Here is a 20,432-nt window from a genome sequence, read left to right on the forward strand (position 1 = left end):
TTCTTCTCATTGATTCTCAACCCTACTTGTACATCATAAATTATTACACTTTGCTATGCTTGTTGCAAAAATTTCTTCTAAATCTACCATATTTCTCCTGTGTTTGTAGTTTTTATGTATTTAAATAATCTACAATGCTATATAACATGGTCTCAGGGTTTCTGGAATTGGTTTTAGAGGTCTCTTTTATTCCTTGGTTACATATAATCTCTTAGATTATCTTCTAAAATGATGACATTTTATTGTTTATTGAAATCTTCAGGCCACCTGGAATTTGTATTTGCGTACTTTGTGTTATAGGGTCCAACTTTATCTTTTTCTGGAAGGATAGCAGCTATCTCAGCACTATCTGTTAAATGAATCATTCCTTTCCTACTGAATTGAAGTACCACCTTAATCATGCAGTAATTCTTCACATATTCCAAAATATATTTCTGATTCTCTATTCTAGTCTATTGATTAATTTATTCTTTGTCAATACCATACTGGTTTTTAATTTAGTAGTTTTGTTGATTATATTGATATCTAATAAGCAAAGTATTCCCTAAATGTTCTTTTTCATACTTTTCTTAACATTTATTGGGCATTTACTTCTCTATATGAAATCTGACATGTTTTTATTAAGTTAAAAATGGTTTTTATTAAGTTAAAAATGGTTTGAGGGTCTACCAAAATTATACTAAATTTAGATAATCATTTTAGGATATACTTTTTCCCCATTCAAGAATGTGATATACACTTTTATTTGTTCAGATTTATTTCATGTTTCTTCATATAGGTCCTCTACTTTTCATGCCAAAGGTATTTCTAAATAGTTTGTAAATTTTTTAATATTTTACAATTTTACGTCACTATTTTGACTGAAATACTTTTCCCACTTCCATTCCTAGGTGTCATTATTAGTGCTGAGGGGAAAAAATCTCCTTCATTTTCAATTATTATTGAACCCAGTCACTTACAAAAACTGTATTAATTCTTATGAGTTTTTATTAGAGTCTACTGGGTTTTCTGAGTATACTATTACATCTGCAAAAGGGAAGAAAAAAAAAGGTAGCATCAGTCATCTCAAGTCATGTAGCACCAAGTAGTGTCTCGTACTTAGTGAGCACTTCATAAATGCTTTAAGAATGAATGAACAAATGAATGAATGAACAAATGAAGTGGGTCAGAGGTTATCCACATGGAGCATTTAAGGTTCTTTCTATTGTAGCACCATTCCAATGAATTCCTGATCTTCCTTTGGAAGGCCACACCCAGTTCTTTGCTAGAAACCACGTAAGTTTCCAAAATAGTCAGACGATGAATAAGTCTGATGGCCGTAGGAAATATGTTCCGATTAGAGAAGCATCTTCCTGAGTGAGTAGCAGTAGAATTCCTTTAAAGGTTCTTGAGTTCCTCTTTTCATTTGAGCTAAAAGAGACTGCATGGGGAGGCTTTGTTACTGTGACCAGGAAAGAAGCAACAAGTGGTCTTTGCTCCTGAGAGTAATTACAAGGCTTAAGGAAGTATACTAATGCTTTTGTTGGCTGAGGGCAGGCAGTTCGCAAATGTTTACCTGCAAGAGCATTTCAGTGAAGGGTCCAGAAACACAGACCCTCCCCCCGCCCTCCAAAAAGGCACCCTGGGAAGCTTTCTAAATCTAGGAAGACAGTCAAAAACAAAGTCTGCCTTGGTAATTGATGGAAAACCAAAGAGATGCCAATTTATGTATAGGCGATTATGTTCAATTTAGTCCTGATCCACATACTACCTCAGTAGTTAGGCCTCACAAATATTGCATAATGGAACTAAAAGCATGTGCTCTCTTATCTAACCTCTGTAGTCAACCATCCTTATGAAGAGCCAAGCCACTAGGCCTGTAATCTCAACCACAGTGATTCACCTTATGGCAGCTATTAGAATTCCAGGCATAATTTATTGCTGAGGTAATTAACCATTATCTATGTTGCATACTTGAAATCCCAACTCAACTAAGTGTCAATGTGAGTCATAATAAATAATAAATAGGCCCCAAATGTTAGAAGCTTCTGATTTGATGCTATAAGAACATCACTTAATCCTGGAAGAGGTTTTCCATCAAACCACAATAGCTTCCTGCTCTTTCACAAAATTAAAATATACATACACAAATTTATGAATGCACATGAAGAATTATCCACTGTAAGAAACACCTCTGTTTTGGAAAAAAGACAGAAATGATGATCACCAGGCTGGAGAGCAGGATGCAAAGTGCTCTCCATAAATTACCAGCAAGAACACCAAGTACTAAGACAATGAGAAGAAAAGGGTATGTTCAAGCCATGGAATAAACACAAACTCTGGCACGCATTAGAAAAGATGGTTACCCAAAGGGTGACCAAACTGTTCTTCTAGGGAAAACAAAATGTTTCTATTAGAGAGTCTAAAGGGAAATCCCTTGAGAGGAAGACAGAGGACTAGTGTAGTAATTGGCTAGATAATCCCAAATACTGCATCTGAGCTAACAGCACAAAGCCAAATGAGGAGCATCAGCTTCCACGCACACACCAGGCTACTGGGGAAGTCTGATGCTTTGAAGAATCTCTTCACATTTTTAGTTGATGAAAGGTTTATAAAGAAAATGTATCCCTCTAAATAAGCCTAGTCCTGCAAACACACGGGTGCATTGGTGATGTGGCTCAGGTCTTTAATTTGCTTTGTGTAGCAGCTGGCACCCTGATGTTTAGCCTTTGCTGACAAGACTAGTCCTGATTGAAGGGCTCCTGCCCTTCTCTCTGAGGATCTGCATCCTTCTCATCTATTGTGGGTCTGCCAGACTTAGAATCATTTTCTTGCCTGCCAGACCATGCTTCAATTCTTTTGATCACAATGACACAGAATTTGAAGACACCAAGAGACAGACCGCTCAGAAAGTGTCACATGACCTTAATTCCCTATCAAAGGCAATGCTAGGAAGAGCACAGATATTACCCATACTGCCACCTGGCCTCTGCCCAGCAGTGAGAATCTTCAATCATCCAAATGGTCCTGAGTCCCCGAGCTTGCCTCTTCACTCAACAACCGGGATAAACAACAAAGGGTTCTTCCCTGCAGGCCAGAATAGGGCCCCTGAAGATGACCAAAAGGTCACTCTAGAAAACAGAAGGGGTGCTCTTTATTTTCTCCAGAGCAGAATTGTGATTTCAGATTAAGGAAAGCCAATTACAACATCCCTGTGTCTGTAGAATGACCGTTCAGTCATGTTTGCCTCCAACAATCCTGGTTTACAACTATTGTCTCTGAGTAATTATCTAGAGCACACCCTTGTACTCTCAAGAGTATTCCACTTTGGAAAATAAGTTATATCGTTGACCTACTAATTTAGGATGCCAAGGACAAATTCCTCCTCAATTTGTCCAAGGTAGCTCCTGCATCAACAAGGACAAATGGTGCCTAAGTCCAGAGACTTGAAGCAGCAGGTTAGGGATTTAGAAATAGTAATCCTCCTTTGGTGCAGATTGTGAGCTTATCTTTCTGTAAGGCTGCATATTGCTGAAGAAAAACAGCCATAATCTGGAGGTTTCATTTGTCCCCATTAAAAGGAAAATTTGTTATCTGACTCTATCAGTCAGGATTCCACCAGGAAAGAGATGACCCCTGAACTAGAATAATTCAGAGAGATTATTTATGACAGTGTGAATGAAGCAGGACCACAAGGAATAGTACAGAAGCCAAACTGTTATCACCAATGGCTACGGGAAGGTGGGAGAGAGAGCATCTTGTAGAGCTCGAGAGGAGGAGACTCCTCATGACATAGTTCAAACCTACCCTCTCTTATGAACCAATCCCCACTATAGGCTGGCCCAGAGAATGCCACCCTAAAGCCCTAGACCAAAATGCACCACACCTCCGGCACACATACAATTTCGCTTCCTATGTACCTTTTTACAGTACAAGTATGTCCTGTCTCTTCATCTAGACCATAAAATCCATGAAAGCAAAGACCTTTCTTACCTCTGTATCACAAGCACTGCCACTCCAGGGGTTCTGAAACTTCTGTTTTTCCACTATAACACATGAAATCAGTGACATTCACATAGAAGACATTCCCTAAAGGCACTCACTGAATTACACATAATTCCCACCATGCTCTGCCATTTCTCCACCACTTGAGAAAGCATAGCAGAATATAGATGAGCAGGGCTAGATTATTTTACAGAAAATCTTGAGTCTACTCTTTTTGATATAAATTACATGTACACTTTGATAATCTGTTACTATTAGCTGGTGTCTGGCACATCTCACAACGGCTCTTGAAAGCTCTGTGTGATAATGGCACCAGTGCACGATCTATGTCATGGCAAAAGGAGAACAGAAATCGTGGAAGAACAGGCTGTTGGCATCATTTCAGACACAGGTGTAGGACCACAGAAGAAACCCCAATCCCAATATGCTATTGTTGGATCTTGAGAGCGATCATCCATGTATAAAACCAACTAAATGTAGCTAACCTTGCTTTACACAGTACCTCGCCCAACCAGGAATTTTACAGATGATGAAATCAGGATATGTGATCTTCCCAGGATCACACAAGATACTAATCAAGGTCGTATTGGGAACCCAAAGTAAATCAAAGACCTCAAGGAAAAACAACAAACTCTACTCTTGCCTGGGAATTAATAGAGTTATTTGTACTTACTAAATGCAGATATTTACTAGGTGCCTACCTTGTGGCAGGTAATGGGGATACATAGTAAACCAAACCAAACAAAACAAACGTAAAACCCTGTAGTCAGATGAGGGGAACATCTTATCTAGGTCAGGGAAGACTTATAATGTTTAAGCAGAAATGTAAAGAGAAGGAGTCCTATGGGTCTCTACGGCAAGCAAATGTTCCCAGGCAGATGCAGGCAGCCGAGCAGTGTGTCCTTAGCACATTCCAGCGGAAAAGGCCGTTGTGAGTGCCCTGGAGGGGAAACGAGGGTCAAGAGGCTAGCAATGAGCTGAGATGTTTGGGGTTTGGGAGGCACTTCGCATAGGGTTTTAAGATGGAAAATTACTGAAGGGCTTCAACAGAAGAGGACCATAATCTATGTTTTTAAACTATGAGCCCAGCTAGTATGTGGAGAAGAGACTTGGCAGAACAAGTGAAGAAGCAAGGAGGGGGTTAGCAGAATCATGTAGGAAAGAGATGGGGAGCAGTTTGGACTAGGGTGATAGACGTGAGGCAAAGAAAAGTGGTCAGATGCCGAGCATATTGTGACAGTACTGCTGAGAGGATTTGAGGATTGATTGGATGTGAAATGTGAAAGAAAGAAGGAACTGACAGTTGATGCCCAAGCTTTTGGCCTGAGTAACTGAAAGATTGAAGCAGACATTTACCAAGAAAGAAGAATGAGAGAAGAACAGCTCTGGAGAGGAAGGTCAAGTGTCTTTCTGAACATGCCCAAGAGACAAGCCTCTAACAAATAGAAGTGGGATGTCCTACAGGCAGCTAGACTCAGAGGTATAGGGTTCAGAAGAGAGATTGGGGGTCATCTGCACAGAGGTGGCATTTTGAGTCATAGGACAAGATGGAAGGGCAGACAGAAAACAGTGCCATGGACTGAGTCCAAGTTCAAATATTGTGTTGCCCTTTCCAAACATCACATTTGCACGTTCACTTAGACTTTGCACAGATAATGTCTCTTAGTCTCCAACAACAACTGAAGGACAAGTTGCTGGTAGAATGTCAATGAGCCTCTCCTTCCTGCTTAGGGAAGCAGCAACCTGTTCACCAACCTCAGCAAGCAGGCAGAGGCCTTTTAAAGAAGCCAGTCCAGCAAGAAGAATGGTGAAGGGGTCAAAGAAAGCACCCCAGAGACCAAGGAGCACTGCTACTGCGTGTTGGTTGGGTAGTAGAGGCGGGACACCTCGAGGACCTTTCCCAGACATCGCTCACTAGGCTGACCCAGCATGGAGTGTGTACAAGGAAAGAGGCAGAGACAAACCAAGTCAGCAGCTGAGCAAACTTCCTCATTTGGGGCACAACCTGAAGAGGGACAGAGTCTGTTCATGCCCTAGGCCATGATGATTATGCCCTTCATGCTATAAAGGGCAATGATCAGCTAAAGTGAAATGCAGGACTGAGAGTTACAGATGTTTGGGTTGAACCATTTTTGTTGCCAAGGACAGAATGACAGCAGCAGGCCCTGACACTCAGCTGAAACATTTCTGGGAAAGCACTTACAGATTATTTCATTTCTCAGAGACCTCCTCTTCACTCTGAATCAGAAATGGTTAAATGGATCTCCTTTATGGAGAAAAAAATTCAGAAATAACTTAGGAAGAATTATTTTCTGAGTAAAAATAGCACCACCACATTAAGTTTTAGACAGTTAAAAATAGGTACACTCCCATTGTGATGAACTCAAGGAACTTGCCAATTATTTTAATTAACTAAATTGGTGCTAAAATTAACACATTGCTAGAAACCAGGTTCCAGGTTGAGGGATCGGGAGAAGAAAGAATGCCAACATCCAACTTCTGCTTAACAAATCCACAAGCAAAGGGAATTAAACCCAGCAGGGGGAAAAAATGTCATGAATGCACAAACACATATATACCCCCTTTTCACTCATGAGATTTCTGGGCTTTTGTTATATATGGCTTATTGTAATTAATTATTTGGAATATGGGTGATGGCACCCAATTAAATGGCTCGTTCTTCTAGGCAAAGTGTATAAATTACTGAAGAAAAAGCACTTCTACTGGAAGAACAAACCAACTAGGAAGAGCTCAGTTAAATTTACTCATCCACAAAGCAGGAAGCACACTATCAATTTCTCTTATTTTTTCAGAGACTATAATCTGGACAGTCACTCTATCAAATTATTATTGCACATACCTGACTAAACCCAGGACAACAAAGCCCGGTATGCAGGATATAACACAACAACCATAAATAATCATTGTGAAATTAGACAGAGATACAGTTCCATATCCTAGCTCTACAAATTTCCAGCTGTGTGACCTTGGGCAAGTTGCTTTGTTCCTCTGTGTCTTTGTCTTTTCTGCTAGAAAATAAAGATATAACACCTATCTCATAGGGTTAGGAGAACTGAATGTCATGATAAACATACAGTCCTTAGTGCATACTGAAAAGTAGCTATTAACCATTCATATAATGAAGGATCCAAAACATGGATTTAATTTTATTGTCTACAAAGGTTTCTTATAATGATATTTATTGTAATGATATTCAAAGAGAAAGACAAGCAAAAGACATCTAGGATGCCAGTGGAGCTATCCAGGGGGTTCTCTGATAAGCTCAGATCTCTCTCTAATGGGCATTTAAGAAAAAGCAAGGATACAGAAGCAGAGCAAACTGTTTTTAGCAGCATTAACCAAGTTCTTGGTAAGATAACATGCAAAATGAGTTGAGGTTTGCAGAGAAAAAGTGACAAAGGCAACAGAAATAATTTTTAAACTTTTCTCATTGAGGAAAAAGCATATATGATACTGATTAAATACTCTAAGACACCTTTGATATTCTGGTTAAAAATTGCAACTTGAAAATTTAAAAGATTGAATGATACCTAAGAACAAAAACAAAAAAAAAATGAAAAAAATCAGTTCAATGGCAGAACTTGGATGAATGTGTCTTCAATGTCCTGAGGGAGAGTGAGGCCCTTCTGTCCTAAAAACACTGATGACACCTGGTCCCTTATCCATATTCCAGCAAGGAAAGACTTCTGGCTGCTGGGAAAGCTGTGCATGGTAGGCCAAAGGATTAACGTATTCTGATATATGTAGCCAAGATGTGAGAATTTTTTGGTCAATGTTTAAGAAAATTATTACATTGGATCCACTTACTACTTTGTGATGAAGTATGCATTGATTACAACTGCCAGATTTAGAAAAGAAAAATACAGGGTATTCAATTAAATTTATATTTCAGGAAAACTGGGAATAATTTTCAACATAAGTATGTCCCATGCAATATTTGGCAACCCTAACAGTGGGCTATCAATAACTTATCACTTCATTTTTTTAAAGATTTTATTTTATTTATTTGTCAGAGAAAGAGAACACAAGCAGAGGGAGAAGCAGGCTTTCTGCCAAGCAAGGAGCCCAATGTGGGACTCGATCCCAAGACCCTGGGATCATTACCTGAGCCAAAGGCAGATGCTTAACCAACTGAGCCACCCAGGTGTCCCACTTATCACTTTAGCAGAACCTCCTATGAGGAAAAGAATGACTCCATTCAGTTTTGCCAAAGAGCACACATTTTGGGGCATCTGAATGGCTCAGTCAGTTAGGCATCTGCATTCAGCTCAGGTCACCATCCCAGGGTCCTTGGATTGAGCCCTGCATCAGGCTCTCGGATCAGCAGGGAGTCTGCTTCTCCTTCTCCTTCTCCTTCTGCCACTCCCTGCCTCCCACCATGTTCCCTGGCTCTCACTGTCACATAAATAAATAAAATTGTTTTAAAAAAGAACACATGTTTTCTGTGGCATTTTTCTCCTTATTTCTGAGGAAGGCATTCGTCATTGATCACTGTCACGGATCTACTCTACTGCAGTGGTTTTCACACCACACACACACACACACACACGTCTTTAGAAAGCAACTTTTGATGTGAAATTCTAATTCATAATACAGGCTTTGTTTCTAAAAGAAGAATGTCTTTTGGCTGAATGGGGAATTTAAGGGTAGGATGGAGGAAGATGGAGGGTCTACATCTCTGCCCAGTTGGCCTACCTATCCTCTTTGCCCTTACAGTGTCCCCAAAAAATCTTCTTGGCACAAAGGGACTCTAGAAAACAGATAAAGAACATCAATCATTTGATCAGTCCCACCAAGTCTTATTTAAAACAGAATGCCCAGATCAACTTGATGTAGGTCTTATCTGTACATCTCCTATCCCATGCCAGGGTTACTTCTCACTGCAGAAAATATCAAACTCCCACAGAAGATACACTCAAGTTCTATTTGACTCATTTAAATCCTTCTTTTGCCAGAACCAATCTATAAGCTGTTTTTTTATTTTACAGCAACTGTGCCTGTGACATGAAATAAACTCCTAAAACTAGAAAAACTCACCTCCACCATTTATCTAATCACCCGATAGCAATAATACAGGAATGGAAATAAACTTCCAAATGCTAAAATATCCAGGTATCACCTAGATATTTGCTATGATGTAGACATAGCCAATACTCTTCCCACTTCAGTCCTTTTCCTCAGGGTTGGCTCAGAAAAATGTTTTCATCATGGGGGACAAGAAACACTGCTGTCATGCAGAAATTTTTTCCCTCACTCATTCCTATGACCATTTGCAAGGGTGGCATGCCATCTCCTGCAGACCTACCTCCATCTAGTATGGGAGGAATGTCTTTGGACATACTTTTCATGTCTATTCAAATCATTATTCTTTTCCACCACAGAGTACCTTTAATGTACTTCCCCTGACCTCCGTCTGGGAGTAATCATTATGATTTTACCCCAGCCCATTCTCTACAAAGAAGAAGCGCTACAGAGTCATTCCCAGAATACATGGAGAGCATCCATAACCATCCTAAAAAGTCAACTGCAGGGGCATCTGGCTGGCTCAGTCTGTAGAGCATGTGACTCTTGATCTCAGGGTTATAAGTTCAAGCCACCCGTTGGGTGTTAAGGTTACTTAAAAATAAAATCTTTTTTTTTTTTTTAAAGCCAACTTCAGACCAGTTCTGTAGGTTATCTTTAGCCTATAGACATGTGCCTGCTCATTTTGCTCATTAAAAGTTATTCACATTTTAAAAAAAGCTCCTATGGGTGCCTGGGTGGCTCAGTGGGTTAAAGCCTCCGCTTTTGGCTCAGGTCATGATCTCAGGGTCCTGGGATCGAGCCCCGCATCGGGCTCTCTGCTCGGCAGGGAGCCTGCTTTCCCCCCTCTCTCTGCCTGCCTCTCTGCCTACTTGTGATCTGTCAAATAAATAAAATCTTTAAAAAAAAATTAAAATTAAAAAATTTTTAAAAAGCTCCTAAATGTAATGTGAAAAATTGATAGAACATTGCTGAAACCAATTTCAAAAGACCTAATTAAAGCCATGTTCATGGGTTGGAAGACTCAATATTATTAAGATGCTAATTCTCTCCTAATTGATCTAGAGAGTCAATGGAACTCCAATCGAAAAATCAAAAAAAAGGGGCCAAATGATTTTAAAATTCATATGAAATAAAAAAGACAGAAGAACCCAAAGAACCATAATAAAAAAAAAAAAATGTTGAAGGACTAACCACACCTCATCTCAAAACTTATTATAAAGCCACAGTAATCAAGATGCTATGAGATTGGTATAAAGGTAGACAAATAGATCAATGGAACAGAATAAAGATTCCAGGAATGGATGTAGAGATATATGGATTTCTGATAAAAGGTGAAAAGGTAATTCAGAGGAAAAAGAATAATCTTTGCAACAAATGGTGCTGAAACAATTGTATTGCCATATGCAAAGAAGGAGAAGAAAGGGTAGAACTTTAATCCATGCTTCATGCTTATATAATAGATATACAATAGTTAACTCAGAATGGTTCGTAGACCTAAAACAATATGAAACTAAACCTGAAACTACAAAACTTCCAGAAGAAAACATATGATAAAATCTTTGTGGTCTTGGGTTAGACAAATTAGATCCAACACCAAAATCACAATCCACAGAAGAAAAAACAATTGATAAATGGGACTTCCTCAAAATTAAAGACATCTATTCTTTGAAATATACTTTTAGGGTAATGAAAACACAGGTCACAGACTGAAAGAAAATATTTATAAATCAAATATCTGATAAAGAACTTAAATCCAGAATATATAAAGAACACTTAAAATCAATAGGAATTAAAACAACTCAGTATAAAATGGCCAAAAGATTTGAGCAAATCCTTCACCAAAGAAGAGATACAGATGGCAAATAAGCACCTGAAAAGATGTTCAGCATCATTAATCATTAAGGCAATTAAAAGTTAAACCATAATGAGATAGTACTGCATACCTATTTAAATAGCTAAAATTAAAAAGACTGAGCATATCAAGATAATTCTGGATTATAAATAATCCAGCTTCTGGATTATTTATACACTTCTGGTGGGAATGTAAAGTGGTACCATTGCTTTGGAAATCATTTTAGCAGTTTCTTAAATAAACATACACCTACTCTGTAATCCAACCATTACATTTCAAAGTATTTGCCCAATAGAACCAAAAGCACGTCCATACAAAGACATGAACACAAATGTTTATAGAAGCTTTACTGCAGTAGCCAAAAACTAGAAACAACTCAAATATCTATCAACAGGTAAGTAAACACTCTGTGGTATACCCATGTAAATGGAGTACTATTAAGCAGTAAAAAAAGAATGAACATTAGCACACACAAAAACAAGAATACCTTTCAAAATAATTAATCTGAGTGAAAGGAACCAGAACAAAAGAGTAGATACAGTAAGATTCCATTTACATAAAATTCTAGAAAACGCTAATCTATAATGACAGAAGGCAGATGAGCGGTTCCTACAGACAGTGGTATGGAAAGGATTACCAAAGGATTTGAGAAAACCTTTGGGAGGAATGAAATGTTCATCATTTGGATTATGGTGATGGTGTCACATATGTATACATGTCAAAACACATAAAACTGACTGCTTTATGTATAGTTTATTGTATGTTGATTATACTTTGATAAAGCTGTTTGAATGAAACTAAAAATTGTTTTAAGTTAGTTAGGAAGAAGAATTAATCTTATTTGGTCTAGTGTCTGCTCAGTGACACATTTAAACAACTGTTTGGTCACCAAGAATTAAGTGCCAAAAGTCTTAATCTTTATGGAACCCATTGGAAACATTAGATGGGGCCCATTTTACAAGTGACAGCACAACACCCAAACCTAAACATATTCAGGGATCAGGTAATATCAATGAGTGAAATGGACCCAGGCACAAGACATCTCCACCATTTCATTTACCTTCTACAGTTGCTCAGAACAGCCCCCAAAGACTCTTCCCTTTTCTCTCTAAACACCCCAAATCTTCTCATCCTCAAGCCCTGCCCAAGAAACCGTATATTATCTTTTTCCATTCTTCCTCTACTTGCCCAGATACATTCTCCAATCATCTGCCAGCCCTCCTGCCGTATTTTTACAACTTCTCAACTCTGATCTCCCATTCCTTCTAATTCAGCATTTTTCTATTATCCTAAGCGGCATGACTCAAATCCCAGGAGCCAAAAAGTAAAAATAACCCCACGTGGAAGGAGAAAAAGTAGAGACAGAGAGGCATGCTCATACATTAATAATTTCTTAATTCTAATAATGGAGGGTAGAGGAGAACAGCTTATTTCAAAAAGAAAAGATTGGTCCCAAGATCTGGACCCCTCTGTGCAGAGCTTCTCTCCTAGATCCACATCCCAAGTCATTCATTCTCCCAGGCAAAGACACTCGGATTGGCTTCATTCAGCCTTCCATTCTGACCCTCAACTGCATCCCTGGACCTGACACTCACCACCCTCTTAACCCAGTGTTCCCATTTGCTGTGGCTAGCTTCCCTCTTTTTCTGAACCCCTTCCCCAAGCCACTCAAAAGGAAATGACCGATTTCATCTTTTCTAAACACACTACTGCCAAAGCTCCTTCTAAAGTGTCTTTTGGCTTGTGTACAATGCAAATGCTTTGTGAACTTAAAGTCTCTATTTGTTAGATACTTGCCCATTTTTTGCATATAACTAACACGGTTAACCTGACCGCCTGCATCACTGCTCTCTGTAGAATCTGTAAAGTCCTAGAGAACCAGGGATCCATCTGTGTAATCACTTTTTTCAGCCTTCTTCTCCTGGTCAGCTATGACACTGCCCTGCAGACATGCAAGTATCAAGTATCATTCACCACTCTACTCCGTCCTCCCATCCCTCCACACTCCTCCTGCTTCATGTCCTGATGTCATCAAACAACTCACAGTGCCCAATGCCACATCCCCAGCACACCACCATCCTCCTTCATTGTCCCAACCATTACCATTACCCGCTGCCTAAAGCAGAGGCTGCCAAACTTTTTCTGTAAAGGACCCAATAGTAAATATTTTAGGCTTTGAGGGGCCATATGGTCTCTGTCCTTGTATGATTGTGCCATTATAGCACAAATGCATAGACAACACGCAAATGAATGGGTGTGGCTGCGTTCCAATAAATCCTTATTTCGAAAAACAGGCAATAGACCAGATTTGGTCTGCAGGCCAAAGCCTGATGTAAAAAAATCCTCTCTTCCAAACTCCATCTTGTCAGCTACTGGTGTTCCTACAAGACTCAGCCCAAGTTCTCTTCCTGAGAGTGCTTTCTCCTATTCCTGTTTATTTAGGTGCACTTTGTTGGTACTGCCATGGTGTATATACTGATTGTATTTTGCAGGGACAGGAAAAGTTTCTTCCCCAAGTCTGATGCTTCCTTCCGTGTAAGGGAGTTCTGCTATCATGACAGTGCGGGCTTCTCTGTACTCCCACTTCCTCCTCCTGTGGGAAACGGAGCAGCTTAGGGTGGGAGCAGGGTACACATTGCCCACAAAGAACATGTAATTCCTCCAGCTTTCCTGACACCATATGGGCCACACTGTCACTACTGGAAAGACCTGTCTGGCCAGTGCTGCCTGAGCCCAGGGGCATAAATCTGTCTCATTCCAGAGTTCTCCATTATCAGTTTAATCGGTAACAACAGTGATGTTTTTATCTCTATCTTACTTCTTGATTAACTCTTAATTGCTTCAGAACTCTAGAGTTAAACAGGGGAGCTCTTTATTAGGCCCCACTGAAGCCTAACATGAACCGCTAGCCATAGCACTCAGCATGTTGGGTAGAAATATTCTTTGTGTACTTTCTTTTGCTTTGGTCAGTGATTCTCAGAGTAGACCTCGGTCCTCCAGAGAGCCCTTCCAATTACCATCAACATATCGAGAAATGCAAGTCATTCTTTCAGACTGAGAGCAAATGACATACTTCCCAATAGCTTTTACTTTTACCTACAACAGGATGTTACTAATAACCTCCGAAGTGAATTAGCAGTAGTTTCTAAGTTGAATGTATGAATAGTTTACTGAATCTTTAATTCAGTATTCTGTTAAGCCTGGCAGCCATTCTTTTGGAAATACTGCAAAACTTATATTGGGCATGAGCCTACAAGACAGAATTTCAGTAGTCTTCAGAAAGACAATTTGTGAATAATGTATCAGTGATGAGGATCTTCAATCGGTCATGGTTTTCAGTCACTGCTATTTGAGTTTTGCTTTTACCCTCTAAATCACCATTAGTGTAATATCTTTGTCAGTGTAGTTTATTCCAGGTCGTTGGGTAAGCTTATAAGTGTATAGTCATGAGTACTTGTCCATGCAGAGAACAAGGAGAGGGTAGAGCGGGCACTAAGAGTATGGGCTCTCAGGTCAGATGACCTGGTTTGTGTCTCAGTATCACCACATATTAGCCGTGTCACTTTGTGTAAGCTGTGCAACCTCTTGGCTCAGTGTCTTCACCATTAAAATGTGGAACAGTACCTACGTCATCGTGAACTGGGAAGATTAAATGAGGTAATCCACGTAAAGTACTTAAACCGTATAATTAGCTATTGTTATTTTATTATTACTAAGCACATGAATAGGACTTGTGGCCTCGCATTTCCCAATAACCAGGACTTAAGCTATGTATAAATGCTGTTCAAATACAAATCACCCATAAATTTGTTGCTAATGCAGATATTATTGTTAATCCTCCCCAAAAATTTTTACACCATGTGTTTCACTAGTAATGTTTGATAGCTCATATTTATTGGTTTGGTATTGCTTATCTTCTCCACTGGAACTTAAACTTCCTAAGGGCAGAAACCTCCCCTTATCTATGAGTTCTCATAGATAACATGCTTGGCATACAATGGGCTCTCAACAATTTTTTTTTAATGAATATGCTAACTCTGAATTTACACTACATAACCTGCAGTATAATATTGAGGTTGGTATAATAAATTATTATATTACTAGCTTTCTTGGCATTGCTTTATATCTCAAAACCATGTTTAAGTTCATATTGTCATTATATTAATAATGAGTGATTTGTATATATTCTAATTTAATTATTTCCTATTGCTGAATTATTTTTCACTCAAAACACATGGGATAAGCCACCATGGCTTTTTGCAAGTCCTGAGTGGGCCCAAGCCACATAAAGAACTGTATTTTTCCATTCAATAATTCAAAAATATTTTAAATGACCCAGCAGTTCTTTTATGCCTTAAAGAAAAGTCAGTCAAAAGACACCTACAAGAATGTTCACATTGGCTTTGTTTATAATAGTGAAAAACTGGAAAGATGCCTGGGTGGCTCAGTTGTTAAGCATCTGCCTTCGGCTCGGGTCATGATCCCAGGGTCCTGGGATCGAGTCCCACATTGGGCTCCTTGCTTGGTGGGGAGCCTGCTTCTCCCTCTCCCACTCCCCCTACTTGTGTTCCCTCTCTCACTGTGTCTCCTCTCTCTGGCAAATAAATAAATAAAATCTTTAAGAAAAAAAATAGTGAAAAACTGGAAACAATGCAAACATCCATCATAGAGGGATAAATAAATGGTAAACAGTTATGCAATGGAGTATTGCACTACAATAAAAAAGAACAGACCACTTTTACATACTCTTACGTGCAGCAGCATGGATGAATCTCACGGACATTAGAGATGAGCAAAAGCAACCAGATGAAAAGATAATATAGTATATGATTCCATTTACAGGAAAATTCAACTTAATTGAACTTACATGAAGTCTATTAGTTACAGACAAAACTTATCTGTGGATATAAAAATCAAAAGAGTAGTTATCTCAGTTGGGAGAGCAAGAGAAGGCAAAAGAGAGCCTTCTAGCAAATGGGAAACATTCTATATCTTGATTTGGGTGATATTCATGGCTGAATGTGGCCATGTGAATGTATATAAATTCAGTGAGTTGTACAGTTAAGATCTACACACTCTAAAGTATGTATGTTATATGTCTGACATTTATTAGGCCCTGGAGATATACCGATGAATGAAACAGGCATGCCTTTCCCCTTAGTATGGAGGATCTCTGCTGCTAGCTCAGTATCTACGCTCAGTAAATTGTTGGTGACTGGAACTGAGCACTCTTTTTGCACACTAACAATTTAAACTTTTAAAAAATACTAGTGCTGGTGTTAATGGCAACAGGGTACTTCATATTTCTTCGACAAACATGTCTTGTCTCATTTTAGGCTTTTTCAATCCAAGGTCATCACAATACCTCATTATGGAAAAATCCCAGAACCTTCTCCTCCCTCCAGCAAAAGAGCTACGTGCACTTTCATCCTGCAGATTTCAGAATTGATTCTCTGCTGCTAGCATTCTCCATATCCCATGGAGTTGTGCGCTAAACTCCAGAGCAATGAACACACCTATGAAAAATGATGCTTTCGAGCCTGCCCCATGGTGCAGTAAATTTGAAAGTACTCTTAATAATAATAAGGATCAGCATTGACTTTAATGGTCCTCAAATCCATCACGTAATTTCATTAGCCACCCAGCACAGATGCAAGCAGGGGTGATGTCATACTTTTTCCCCTTGCTCTGAAACCTGAGTCGGGCGCCAGAGATGGAAACCAGTTTTACAGACTCTAATCGGATTAAAGCTCCTGGCAGCCATTGATCAATATATGGTGGCTGGAGGAATCCCAAAATGTGCAAAGCCTTCATACGCCCCTTCAAGCAGAGTTGGGAAGTTCAGGTGGTCACCTGGTGCAAGAGGGGAAATTCAAGCTGGTGTGTCCTGAGGTACTAGGTGATTTTCAGTTTTCCCAGGATCTTGGTCCACATGGGAAAGAGGGGTCATGGTTTCCACAGCAGCCTCAACTACTGCTCTCTGATCTTACCCAAAGGGAATCTCTAACTACTCACACGCCCTTCGTATAGAAAAGCAGCACTTAAAAATCATGGACTTTGGAGTGAGATGCACCTTGATCTAAAATCTGGCTCTTCTATTGACTAGTTCACCCAGAGGGACCAACCCTACCTGTCTGACTCTCAGCTTCCTTGTCTACAAAGCAGACATAAAAACACCTACCTCGTGGCGGCATAGTCAGGATAAAAGGCTCATGCTTATGATAGTCCCTGGGCCCATGTACTTACATACGTGATAAATGAGAGCTAATAATGAAAAAAAATCATCTATGATTAATAGCTACCAAGTATCATTGTAATTCATAAAACTCTGAAACACCCCCTCCACCCCCAGAGAGGAGAATTTTTTTGCCTTCATTCATCATTTGACTTACCTCAACTTTCCCATCTCTGAAACTTAGCACAAGCAAGGAGCCAGTGGCTAGATGTGCTTATAACCTCCAGGTCGCTTTAACAAGAACTTCAATAACGTGACAAAATACAATGACCCCATCATCTCAGTGTTGCAGCAGTAAAAATCAATGCTACTTAAAAAGCCTGACAATCAATCAAGGTCTAGCCAGATATCTTTGGAAGTCGAACAGGCCCGTATAAAAAACTGATTCACCTAGGGATCTCATTAAATCTCTACAGCAGTATTTCCCTGATGTAAGCTGGGAGTTTTCGTTTGGGTTGCCTTTTTTTTTTTTTTTTAACTTTGGAATCCCTGTGAGATCAAGGCTATATGTCTCCCCAGCAGCTGGCTCAGGAGCACTTTTATTAGTTGGATGTCCTCACTTGCATCACCAATGCAGTCATTCATATGTCAATGTCATTCCACCCTCCAGTGGTAACTCAGAACTTCTCCTACTGAAAGCACACACTGCTCTTGTCCAGAGTAAGCTCTTGAAAGTCTTATAAACTCACTTTTTTCTTAGGGCATTATACACAGTGGTGCGAAAGTTATAGAAAGCATAATTTGAAGAGAACACCTTTGTATCCTATGGTTCTTTCTTCTAAAACCTCATAATTCAAATGTTAATATAAAATAACTTTCCCTCTTCTCAGGTCATTTGAAGAAATAGCACCTACTATGTACCAGGCATTCTTGTAGACACTGAGGATACAAAGACGGATGAAACATGAGCCTTCTCTTTTCCAAGATCTCGTGAGACCAGCAAGCACTTATCCCACTGACATCAGACCCAGTGCCTGAAAAAAGACAAACAGGATGTGGCACCTAGCACTTTTCTTTCCTCTAGCTGGGAAAAAAACGACTAGTCTCTGGATTACCCAGTCCAAAACATCTACTTAGAGTGGAAACTTAAACTAGTATGAAACATGGGTGGAGCAGAACAAGAAGCCCCACCAATGGCAGCGGCATTGGCAGCCTGTTCGTTGAGAAAGTCAATAAAAGCCAATCCAGGACCCAAGTGTTAGCCTCTCCATATCCCATGCATAGATAGCGGGAGAGGGAAGAAATTTACATGTTATAAACCATTTATTCCTTAATTCCTCAGGAGCACTCCCTACTTTCTTGAATAAGTCTCCCTCTCTATAAATAAAATATCATGGGGTTGTAGTGAGAGTTAAGTGAGGAGACAGAGACAGAGATAAGAGACAGAGAGATAGAGCTACACTGCCATATCTTTAAAAGCAGCTGGCTTCAAAATAAATAAATAAATAAATAAATAAATAAATAATTAAAAAAAAAAAAAAAGCAGCTGGCTTCTATAACATATTCACCAAAGGATACCTATAGGAAAATTCACATCTGAGATACCATACCAAAAGGAGTGTGACCACAGATGCTATGTCCTCTGGCTCCCTTCCGGTTTTTTCTGCTTTGAAGCAGGAGAAGCAGATATTTTTCTAGCCACACCAGCCTAGAAAGATCTAAATTTAGCTACAGCACTAGAAGGCCCCTGGGACAACAATACATACTTGACAAGAAATCTAGAAACATACCCAACAATAAACACAAAGAGGACAGGAATACCAGTAATAACAGTAATCCCAACAATTGTTAATAAGTTAACTTCCGTTATTAAAAGACAGCAACTTGGGGCCCCTGGGTGGCTCAGTGGGTTAAAGCCTCTGCCTTCAGCTCAGGTCATGATCTCAGGATCCTGGGATTGAGCCCCACATCGGGCTCTCTGCTCAGCTGGGAGCCTGTTTCCCTTCCTCTCTCTCTGCCTGCCTCTCTGCCTACTTGTGATCTCTGTCAAATAAATAAATAAATAAGACAACAACTTTCAGACTTTTTAAAAATAAAAGCAAGTTCCAACTGTATGCTGTTTACAAGAGATATATCAGACACAAATAATACTACAAAGTAATAGAAAGGTTGAAAATATGCAGATGCCCACAGACCAGACCAGACAAATACAAACAAAAAGAAAGCACTATAGTAACATTAACATTAGCTCATATGGAATTCAAGGCAAAAAGCTCTATATGGGACAGAGGAAGCTGTTTCATATCAATAAATAATAGATACATCAAAATACATAGCAACCATGAAATTTTTCACTCTCAATATTATGGCAGCAGATACATTAAAGAGTAACAGAACTCTCACAATATGTCAGGCACAGTTCTAAGCTCTTTACATACAGTAATTCATAGAAATCTTCCCAAGAGCCCAATAAAGCAGATGATGTGATTTTATAGTTGAGGCAACCTGTCAAGGTCTGTCAGCTTGTGAAGACAGAGCTGATATCCAAGCCAGGCAGATGAACCAGCATCAGGGGTCTTAACTTTTTTACTATACTTTCACCAAAAAGTAAAAAGAAGTGTTAGAAATAGGGGAAAAAAAAAAAAGTCAAACCCATAGATATAGAGGGAAAGGTTAACAAACCATTCCCAAAATTTGTCATGCCAAGATGACAAAAAATATATATACAAAGATGTGAATAATACATATCACAAGGCTTACTTCATAGAAAAATCATGATCTCTCTAAAAAGGGTCACTTTACTTTCAAATGCCCATGGAATATTCATTTTAAATATATAGAAAGATCACTTAATAAGCCATAAAAAATTTCTCAGTAAGCTTCTAAAAGAAGAACTCTTATAGGACTGACTCACTGATTAAAATGTAATTAAATCTAAAACCTCACTCTCCTAAATAACTTTTGTGTCAAGGAGTAAATAAAAACTTAATTTATAAATTACTTGGAAACGAACATATGTTGAAACACGACATGGAAAATTCTATGGGATGTAGCCAAACCTTCCTCAGGAGAAAATTATATCCTTAAATAACTTTTTTTTCCAAAAACAAGAAATGTCTAGAGTAAATATTTTTGGAACATAAGACTCAGAATCTAGAAAAAGAACAAAATAAACAAAGAAAACCAATGAATTAGAAAGTTTAGAACAAATAGAATTGTCGAGTAAAACTAAGACCAGTTTCTTTTAAAAGAGCTTTAAGAGATGTTTGACAAATCTGATAAAAGGAAAAAAGGTTTGAGAACACATATACAACACCAGCAATGAAAAATTAAATATAACTACAGATAGAGAAGAGACTATTTTTAATAAAATAA

Source organism: Enhydra lutris, unplaced genomic scaffold, assembly GCF_002288905.1.
Source record: "Enhydra lutris kenyoni isolate GAN:26980312 unplaced genomic scaffold, ASM228890v2 scaffoldscaffold40, whole genome shotgun sequence".
NCBI lineage: Eukaryota > Metazoa > Chordata > Mammalia > Carnivora > Mustelidae > Enhydra > Enhydra lutris.